Source organism: Hypanus sabinus, chromosome 18 (assembly GCF_030144855.1).
Source record: "Hypanus sabinus isolate sHypSab1 chromosome 18, sHypSab1.hap1, whole genome shotgun sequence".
NCBI lineage: Eukaryota > Metazoa > Chordata > Chondrichthyes > Myliobatiformes > Dasyatidae > Hypanus > Hypanus sabinus.
In genome coordinates, this window is record NC_082723.1 from 58589273 (window position 1) to 58598457 (window position 9185).

Below are 9185 nucleotides of genomic sequence, written 5' to 3' on the forward strand. Positions count from 1 at the left end.
GCTCTCCACCAGTCACAGACTTCCATTCATGACCAATCTCTGGCTTCTCCCGCAAAGCCAATGCCTAATCCAATTTACTACATAATCTTGGATGCCAAGTGACTCGTCCTTCCTGACCAACCTCCCGTGTGGGGCCTTGTCAAATGCCTTCCTAAAGATCATGCCCACAATATCCAATGCCTTGCCGTCATCGGCTTTCCTGACGCCTTCCTCGAAAAACTCTAGAGATTTGGTTAGACATGTCCAACCACGCACGAAGCTATGCTGATTATCTCTAACAGTGCATGTCTCTCTATATATGTAATCATAAAACCGTTCCGTTAGGTTACGTTATAATAACCTTCCCACTACTCAAGCTCACCGGCCTGTAATTTCCTGTTTTAATTCAGAGCCTTTGTTAAAGAGCGGGAATCATTGGCTATCTTCCAATCCCCCAGTACCTCACTTGTCGCTGAGGATGATTTAAATATCTCTGCTAGGGCCCCTGGAATATTCTGCACTTGCCTTCTACTGGGTACGAAGGAACAACTTGTCAGCCCCTGGGGATTCACTCAGCCTGATTAGCCTCAAGACAACAAACACATCCTCCTCTGTAATCTCTCACTCCCTCTCTCCATCTTGTTTTACGGCGGTTGGCACCCAGCTTAATGGTGCATTACCCCCACCTTCTGCTCCAGAGTATGCGATGGACTCACATTCTAAATCCCTTCACCCAATCGCACACATACACATACCCTAACCTACACTTTATCCTCCCCATCCTAGTACCCTATTTCTGTTTATCCATCATATCCTATAAAAAAACCCTGTACCCCTTAAGAAAGCTAAAAATACCCTGACTTGTGTTCTCACCCATGCCCAGCAACCCTTTTAATGTGAATTCTTGCACCCACCAATTCCCTTAGATTAATTCTCATCATCTCTCTCTGTATCCCATACTTCCTGCAACTCAGAACTACATGCTCTACTGACTCCTCTTCCTGACATTCCTCACACAGTCCAGTCTGGTGTTTCCCTATCAATTTCAATGTTTGGTTTAGTGCACAATGCCCCAGCCTTAACCTAGTCCACACAATTTCCTCTCTTTTGTATCTTTTTCCTTCCCTAGTACCTGCAACACTTTTTTGTATTTGATATAAATGCCTCCTTTTCCCCTCCCTGTCCCATCTTTCTTGCCACATTTCGTTAATTTTTTCCCAGATTACACACGTAACCTCTGCTTTACTGATACTAATGTGCATTTCTATATTTTTTCTTCATTGCCCTCTTTTCCAACTCATCCACCCTTTCATTGCCCTTCACCCCTACATGAGCTGGAACACATAGAAATTTAACCTGACCTCCCTGATTTGCAACTCTTGTGACTGACTGAAGGACTTCATGAAGTACATCTTGCCGGCCGTTTGAGTGAGAAGACCTTAAACTTGCTAGTACCAAAGATGAATCTGAGCATTTCAACGCTTTGACTGGTTTAGTTTTCTCCACCCAACGCAACGCAACCAACACTGCCATCAGCTCCACTGTATACACCGCTAACTTATCAGATGTTCTTCTGCTGATTGCAATTGCTTTTGCTGGTATAGCCACCCCAAACCCTGTCACTCCTGTCTCAGGTTCCTTAGCACCATCTGTATAGATCCGAGTATAATCACTATACTTTTCCATCACATAACAGTTAAATGCACTTACCAAATCAGTTTTATACTTCCCTTTCCTTTTTACCTCTAACAAGTGCCAGTCTACGTCAGGCCATACCAGCTTCCATGGAGCTACAACCGGATAAACTACTGAAGGACTTATCCTTAGACCAAACACTCCACATGATCTAGCAATATCATTCCCTACCCGACTAACGTTTTCCCTCTGAAACCTCCCATTTTCCCAGGACTCCTGCAACACTCCTTTAGCAGGGTGAGAATCATTGTGTGCCTGCAAATTAACCCAGTAGTTTGCCATCAACTGCATCCTTCTTAATTCCAAAGGCATTATTCCCATTTCTACCTGCAGGGCTGATACTGGTGATGTTTTAAAAGCCCCACTGCACACTCTCAAAACCTGAGCCTGAATCACATCCAGTTTCATTATAAGAGACCTGGCTGCTGATCCATATGCTACACTTCCATAATCCAACACAGATCTTACTAAAGCCACATACATTCTCTTCAATGCTGAACAACTTGCTCCCCATTCCCTACCAGTCAAACATCTCATCACATTTATTACTTTTTTACATTTCTCCTCAACTTTCCTGATATGGTCTGCCCATGTTAACCGTGAATCAAATTTAACTCCCAGAAATTTAAATGATCCAACCCTTTCTAATTCAATCCCATACATCCTTAACTTCTTCCCTACTTCAATTCTTTTCCTGGTGAAAAATACAGTTTGAGTTTTTTTCCACTGAAAATCTGAATCCCAATCATAACCCCACTCTACCACTTCATCAATTGCTCCTTGTAGTTTCCTGATTATATGCTCCATGTTCCTGCCTCTTTTCCACAAGGCCCCATCATCCGCAAACAGTGATCTACCTATCTTCACTGGTACCTTTGTGAAGACATCACTGATCAAAATGATGAAAAGTAACGGGCTAATCACACTACCCTGAGGTGTGCCATTTCCCAATATGTACTGTTTTGATAATTCTGATCCAATCAGAGTGGCTTTGGCTCATATACCCTTACTGGGTAACTCATGAAACCCGGGAACACTTCCCTTGGCACTCTTTCTTCTTCAAATTCAATCAATACTGTTTCACTTTCCTTTTTCATTCCCTCCTTTGTTGTTTTCAGTCTTAGAACATTAATTACTTTACACCCTTTGATATTCCTCTTCAACTCCTCCATGTTGATACTCATTGGTACACCCGTGATCACTCCTTTACAACCACCATTTCGTGCTCCCACCCTCCCTGTATATTCCACCTTGCATTTTCCTATCTCTTTTAGCTTAAGTGCTTTCTCAAGTTGTCCCTCATTCGCACATCTTACCAATAGATTGCCATCATTAAGGACTTTTGCAAATACTATTTCCCCTATCTTGTTTGCCAGAGTTATTGTTAGCACAAACGGGTTAATTTTCTTCATGTGCCCTTGCGCCTGCTTATTAAACCTAATTATGACAACACCTCCTCTCTGAACTTGTTCATCTTCCTCACTTTCAGAACTCTCACCACTGTTATTTCTTATACTTTTATTCACTTTGTCTTGGTTTTCATTCATCCATCCCCTCACTATCTCCTTATTCCCTTTATTTCTCCCTTCACAATAATCCATTTCTCCCCAGCTACCTACCTCTGATCCCAAATCCCTATCCCGCTCCTTGTCCACTCTCTTTCCCTCAGCCCCTCCTCTCGCCTTATCTGCCATTACCAGACCCAGGCAACCCCCTCCCAGCAATTCCCGCTCCTTCCCCACTCCTCAACAAGTTGCAAACCACATTCACACATGCACCACCCAATCAGCCAACCGGCAGCCTCCTCTGTAATCTCCATCGGGTGCGTGACTTTATGCCGCTTCGTCACAACCACGGACTCGGCAGCGTATCAGATTCGGCAATTGCGCTCGTGAATACGCACGTGTCAGCTAATTATCATTTCATTGTGATAGTGTGTAATTCCATTCATTTATTCGTAGCAGTTGTCGAGAATTGGACGTATCTACGCTGTGGACACCTACATTCCGCCTTGCCTGAGAAATTGGACTGTCGAGTCCACTGACTGAAGGCCAGCGGTATTCGTTTTATTCTTAGTTGTTCTTTTCAGCCGCAGTGTCGGCTTCATTTTCCATTTGGCTGTTTTAGTCAGCGGCTCTTCTTGCCCTGGCGTTTACTGTTTTCTTTTTCATTGTTCGCGTTAAAACCTAAACTATCGACCCGCTTCCGTGTCTCTAACTCCGCACCTTGGCCCTATCCGCTACTGGTGACATATCTTCCATAGAATCAATGTCCGACTGCTGACTAAATAAAAAAAGCAAACAATAATCACTTAAACTCTCCACTATCTCTTTTGACTCCACGTGTAGATTGCCACTCTGATCTTAAAGAGGATCAATTTTTTCACCTTGCAATACCTTCGATCTTAACATATCTGTAGAGACCCTTAAGATTCTCCTTCATCTTATCAGCGAAGGCTACCGCATGTCTTATAGCCCTCCTGATCTCTGTCTTAAATGTTGTCCTGCATTTCTCGTACTCCATAAGTACCTCACTTGTTCCTACCTGCTACGCAACTTTGTTTTTTCTTCACCAGGGCTTCAATATCTCTGGAAAAGCAAAGCTCCCTACACCTGTTAACTTTACCCTTTATTCTGACAGGCATACACAAGCTTTGTATTCTCAAAGTTTCAGTTTAGAAGGCCTCTCAATTTCCAGGTGCACCTTTGCCAGAAAACAGCCCATCCCAATCCACACTTTGCAGATCCTTTATGCTGCCATGAAAATTTACCTGTCTCCAACTTATAATCTCAATCCTATAATTTTACATTTTTATTTTGAAACGAATGGCATGACGGGGATTCTGGTGACGTCATCGTCGAGAATGTCAGCTTGAGTCAATAGCTCCTCCTGGAAAACGCATATTTTGCCCCGTTAGCCCATCAAATATAGGGTTTCTCGAAAGTATTTGAACTGATAAGAGGGGCAAGAATGGGGAAAAGGAATGGAAATTTAAAAAGCGACACTGCGGAGCCTGAGGACGAGAGTGGTGCAGCGACCGCGTTCTAGCGAGGCTGACGAGGGGCCTCGTCCAGGCGAAGCGGCAAAGATGATCAAAATTCTGAAAGGGATACGGGAGTTCCAAAAGGATATAAAACAGCAGCTTCATGATATTAAGTCAGAGCTCGCCAAGGTCAATCAAAAAACAGCGGTGGCTGAGACTCGAATTGAGAAGGTGGAAGATCGCGTGCAGAACGTGGAACAGATGATAAGACGATAAAAATGTTAAATCAACAAGAAAGTAAACTGCTTGACCTGGAGGGAAGATCACGGCGGAAAAATATCAGAATCTACAACGTTCCCGAAGGAGCGGAGGGCTCGTCTATGACGGAGTTTGTCGGAAAGTTGCTGCGGGACGTGCTGGAGCTTCCCTCGATTATAGAGCTGGAAACTGAGAGGGCGCATCGCGCGATAGTCCCGCGGCGGAGAAGATAAGCCGCGCTTAATAACAATTAAATTCCTTCGATACAGTACCAAGGCGGAGAAGGCGAAGGCCCTGGGGTAAGAAGAGGGTGTTTTTAGACGATAAATTAATATATTTCAATCAAGATTACCCCCCCCCCCAACCCGCGGTCCTGCTGAAACGTAAAGAATACTCTGAAGTAAAGAGAATACTAAAGCAAGAAAGGATTAGATTTCAAACTCCGTACCCTGCTAAACTTAGAGTGTTTTATCAAGATGGGATCCAACTGTATCGGACAGTGGAAGAGGCGACTACAGACAAGAAGGCCAGAGGGTTGCTCGTCAGCGTGATCAAACCGAGGGAAAACTTGGTAGAGGAATTATCCCACTCTGCTTGGGAGATAGTGCGAGAATCCAGAAAGCTGGAGACGGGAGGAGGCCCAGAGAAGTATATCAGAAAGAGACCGGGAGTTTTCCAAAGACAGTCCTCACCCCCTCCAGAAGAGCCATAAGGTTTGGCTAACCTTAAAAATGTTGAGAAGCTAAACGGAAGCAAATGTAGATGGTGATATACCTATCTCGAGAAATACTTTATATAATGTGGATTTTATAGTACTTAGTTGTTATTCTTTATTCGCTCACTTACTCCTTTACCCCACCAAAATGAGAATATATATATGAGTTCAACCCAGGGTCATCTACTAGAGACCTCGGCCTTGGAATCACACCTTCATTGCCATTTATGTTATTATTTGCATTTCTTGGTTCTTATTTGTTCAGGGAGTAGATCGATTGTTTTAATCTGTTAATTTCAATGATACATTGACAGATAAATACAGATGGCTGAGGACAAAGTAAAATTCATTTCTTTTAATGTCAATGGGCTATTAAATCCAATCAAACGTAATAGAATTTTATCCAAAATGGAAAAAAAAACAAGCCCATGTAGTATATTTACAAGAAACTCACTTAAGTGATAATGAGCATAGAAAACTAAAGAGAATGGGCTTCACTAATTTGTTTTTCTCCTCATATAAATCAGGACATAGGAGAGGAGTTGCTATTCTTATCTCAAGTAAGCTAAATTTTGAAAAGTATTCAAAATGGGAGATAAAGAGGGCAGATATATTCTGGTAAGGGGAAATATAGATGGAAATTCAGTTACTCTATTGAATATAGACGCACTCCCAGGAAGTGATATTGGTTTCTTTCAGAAAATTGCTGATAATATGTTAGCGGAAACAGAAGGTCTCCTGATATGCGGGGGAGACTTAAATTTACAATTACAACCAAAGTTAGAATCTTCCAATAGAAAAACCTATGAAACAAAATCATTAGATGAAAAAGTTAATACACTTTTGTTGGTTTAATTGATATATGGAGGGACCTTTTCCCCGACAGAAGGGATTACATTCATTATTCTGCTCCACATTCTGTAAAAAACAAGAATAGACTATTTGATAACATCTGGAAAAGACAAAATATACACCTGTGGAATTGGGACAATAGATGTAAGTGACCATGCATCTATATATTTATCTGTTGATTTTGACCTACAATCAAAGAATACTATTTGGAAACTAAATTCAAGTCTACTCAATGATCCGTACTTTAAGGAACAAATTAAAAAATAAATTGATCTCTACTTAGAATTTAATGATAATGGAGAGGTTTCACCTCCCATTTTATGGGATACTCTGAAGGCTGTCTTAAGAAGGAAAATTCTAGCGATATATTCATATTAGAAAAAGTAAGGAATAAAACATTAGAGGAATTACAAAATAGGCTGAAGGAAATAGAGAAAAAACACAAATTGAATTTGGCACAGGATACATTAGAGGAAATTTTTAAAATTAGGAATGAAGTTAATAGTTTGGCTATGCAAGAAATTAAGAAAATTTTAATCTTTCTGAAAAAGACATTATGAAAGTGGATCTAAGTCTATGAAAATATTGGCATGGAAACTGAACAAAAAGATAGAAGAAAATACAATTCATGGAATTAGGGATCCAAGAACAAAAATGATAAAAAAGATAAGCTAAGTGAAATTCAAGAAGCTTTTGAAGTGTTCTACAAAACTCTATATTCCAAAGTCCCAGGGACAAGCATAACCCAAATTGACACCTTCCTGAATTCTCTAGAGTTACCCACTTTAAGCAAAGAACAAAATAGAATGAAGACTGCTGACATAACTGAAGTTGAATTAAAAGCTGCAATTAGTAGGCGTAAATTAAGCAAGGCACCAGGATCAGATGGGTATATCGGCAGAGTAGTACAAAGAATTTAAAAATTAGTTAATTCCTGTTTTACTCCCCACACTGAACTGGGCTCTAAAAAACGCACAAATGCCATCCACTTGGAAGGAAGCGATAATCTCAGCTATACCAAAAGAACAAAGGATAAAATGAAATGCGGGTCATTTAGACCAATATCTGTTCTTAATGTAGATTATAGGTTATTTACCTTCATCATGGCCAAATGATTAGAGGAGCTTCTACCCACACTGATACATAACGATCAGACAGGGTTTATATGACAATGCCAAACACAAGACAATATACAAAGGACACTTCATGTTATGGATCATATACAAAAAAATAAAATCGAAGCAATAGTGATAAGCGTGGATATTGAAAAGGCATTTGATTCAGTTAATTGGAATTTTCTTTACAGTTTTACATAGATTTGGTTTCCAAGACAATTATTAAAATGATACAGACACTATATGCAAACCCTACTGCTAGGATTAAATTCAATGGATATTTATCAAATAGTCTTATCCTAGAAAGGGGCACAAGACAGGGTTGTGCACCGCTACTCTTCGCATTATATCTGGAACCATTAGCTCAATGCATCTCACAAAATGAAGATATCAGGGGAATTACTATTAAGAGGTACAGAGCATAAATTGGCTTGTTACGCAGATGACATTTTGATCTAGCTAGGGCAACCAACATACTCTTTACCTAAATTGATGCAATCCTTTGAACAATATGGTCAATTATCAGGATGCAAGATCAACATAGATAAAATGCAATTACTTTCATATAACTATAGCCCACCAAGAGAAATTGAAAGTTAATATCCCTGGGCATGGCAAACAGGGTCTTTCAAATATTCGGGCATCATTATGCCAAAACATTTGGCAAAATTATCAGAATATAATTATTAGCCTTTATATATAAAAATTAAGGAGGATATGAAAAGAGCAACTAAATATTAAACGAATATTGTTAGTCTTCAGAGTCAGGAGACACGACAGTCCAATTTCTCAGGCAAGGCGGAATGCAGGCAGCGATGCGTTACTGTGTCCAAGTCTCAAAAAATACTACAATGGAATGAATGGAGTTAAATACCATCGCAATGAAATAATAATTAGCTGACACGTGCATATTCAAGAGCGCAATTGCCGAATCTGCTGCGCGTCTGAATCCGTAGTTGTGACAGGTGTGTCCATGGCTTCAATGTCCATTCCTAATCGGATGGCAGAGGGAAAGAAGCTGTTCATGAATCATTGAGCGTGTGCCTTCAGGGTTCTGCACCTTCTTTATACTGGATCTGATTTAATGTGTAAACATGATAACCTATTAACATGTACATACTGTTAGCATTTCTCCTGCAGCAAGTTCTATTGATAGTTATCCATTGAGATATGCTTCAGAATTAAGTTTTATTACCTCAGTATGATGCCTATGTCAGGTAGTCTACTCAGGAATATTGCAAATTACCCTCCACTCTTCAAGGAGGGTGATAGGCAGCAGAAGGGAAATTATGTGCCAGTTAGCCTGACCTCAGTTGTTGGAAGATATTGGTTAATTGTAAAGGATCCGGTTTTGTGGTATTTGAAAGTACATCAAAAAATAAGCTGTAGTCAGCATGGGTCCCTGAGGGAAAATCATGCATGGCAAATCTATTGAAGTTCTGAAAAGAAATAGTAAGCAGGATAGACAAAGGAAAATCCGTGAATGTTGAGTACTTGGATTTTCTGAAAGCTTTTGACATGGTCCACACATGAGGCTGCTCAAACATAAGAGCCATGGTATTACAGGAAAGACCCCAGAATGGATAGA